We start from the raw sequence: 2,388 nt of genomic DNA on the forward strand, positions 1-2,388 counted from the left end.
AATATTTTTCTTAAAAAAAAAGTTGACCGGACAGCTAACATTCGCCGATATATGCCTTAATAATAATAAATTGATTGACATAAGTGTTAATATTATTTTTTTTACCATATCTGTCCCTGAAATTTATGAACATTGGAGATGAATAAATATATTATACGAAAAATTAAACTATATATTTAAATAATAAAAAAAAATTAAAAAAAATTGACCGGACGGATTTTACATTCAATCGATATATGCCTTAAATATATTGAACTGATCGACACAAGACTAAAATATCTCTTCTTTGGTTATAATATTGTTAAAAGCAATATTTTATGAAAAAATAACCTTTATAGCAAGGATTTGTATAGTTAGAAATCCTTGTTTATAGTTAATAGTTTATATTACTATCGAATAAATGAAATTGTTCAAATGGTAAAAATTGGCGGCAACAAATTGTTCAAAAGCTGTTTTGTTTTTGAAGTTGGAAGTACCTCCATTAAAGCAAAATTCAAGCAAATTTGCTATGGAGTAAACCCCACATTTTGGTGTTGACATAGTCTTCTGTTTTGATGGAGTATTTAACTTGGCTGGTGTTTTCAGCTTGGCTGGTGTCTTTACTGGAGGTGGACTACCAGTAACAAGTATCTGATGATCTTGACTATTACCATTATCAGCAAACCTCAATCTCTTAGTAGATTTTGGTGTTGACAAAGCCTTCTGTTTTGATGGTGTATTTAACTTGGCTGGTGTTTTCAGCTTGGGTGTTCTTGGAGACTGAGGTACCAGAGGAGGCTCAATTAATTGAGCTTCCTCAGAATCTGGAGCTGGTAGTATCTCTATATCACCATCATTCGGTCTTGGTTTTTTTCTACCAGACTTTTTATCATTTCTCTTTAAGTTTCTCTTCGAAAGCGCTTTAAGGTTGACTACAGGTTTTGAATCATCTGTATCCCCAATGTATAGATGTTTCAGGTTTAGTTAAAATATCTACTATTTCTGTTTGATGTAATACATCTGTATGCATATAGACAATAGACCCACTGTCCATTTTGATATTTTGTCTACTGGTAAGTTGTACTACTGGTAAGTTGTACTAATATGATGGCTATACAACTGTCTTTAAAAAGACATGCCTTTAAATACAGCAATATATAGTAGCACTAATATCAATCTGTTTACTTTTGTATTTATAAATATATGTTTGACAACTGTTTGACAACTGTCTTTAAAAAGACATGCTTTTGAATAAAGCAATATATATAGTAACACAATTATCAATCTATCTATATCAATAGTTCAATAATGAATATATATTGAAAATTGTCTTTAAAAAGACATGCTAAAAGCAAAATATAGTAGAAATATAATTTGTGTGATCTGAACTGGTTGAAAGTCAGAGCATAAATGACTGAACAATTGAATAGTTATTATTAGGTGAGTTAAATATTAATCTGAAATCCTGAACTTCATAAAATTTCTTCTTTAATTGGATTTTAATTACCAACTGATTATAAGGTAATTCAATTAAATGTATTTGATGTCTCAGGTGTGAAAACTTTAATGACATGTTATTTGGCTTGATTGGTGATTACAACAAGTGTCAAAATTAGATTAATACCGTCCGGTCAACTTTTTTTTTAGAAAAACACGTTTTTTTGCAATCAAGTTTATATTTTCGTATAATATATTTATAAATCTCACAGATTCCTGAGTTTCATGGACAAATATTGTAAAACAAAAGAGATATTAACACTTGTCGTCAACCAGTTGAATATATATTTAGCGTATATTGGCGAGTGTGAATACCGTCCGGTCAACTTTTTTTGCTCAAAAATAATTATTTTTCCTCTTTTTTTTTTATATTCATAAAATATAGTTTAATATCTTTCAGGTTTACAAATATTAAACAAATCTATCGAATAACAAAAAAGTTATGACTATTTATATGTCGTCCGGTCAACCGTCCTGTCACTATCCGGGCAATCATCCTGTCATTAGTGCAACCCACACACCTAATCGCCCCAATTTAAAAAAATCGCCCACTCTTGTTGACCAACTCGCCCCACTAATGAAAAAGGGTAAATTCAATCCTTGTATCTATGATGAGTTTATTTCCAATTGAAAATAGGTTGGATAACTCGTCCCACTAATGACCAATTCACGGATAAAAGTCGGACCAGTTGGTGTAAAAGTGGGGCGATTTGGTGTGGGGCGATTTTTCAATGAGGCGATTTGTCCTACTTCTATCTAAACCGCAGTTAAAATTATTAAATAAAAACAAATAATGTAAATGAAAAGATCGTTGATATACTAATAAATTTCAAAGATAAATAATATTCTATAAATAATATTTTCATATTTTTTCAAATTCAAAAATATATTAATTTCACAAATTCACTGCAT

Source organism: Mytilus edulis, chromosome 2 (genome assembly GCF_963676685.1).
Source record: "Mytilus edulis chromosome 2, xbMytEdul2.2, whole genome shotgun sequence".
Classification (NCBI taxonomy): Eukaryota; Metazoa; Mollusca; class Bivalvia; order Mytilida; family Mytilidae; genus Mytilus; species Mytilus edulis.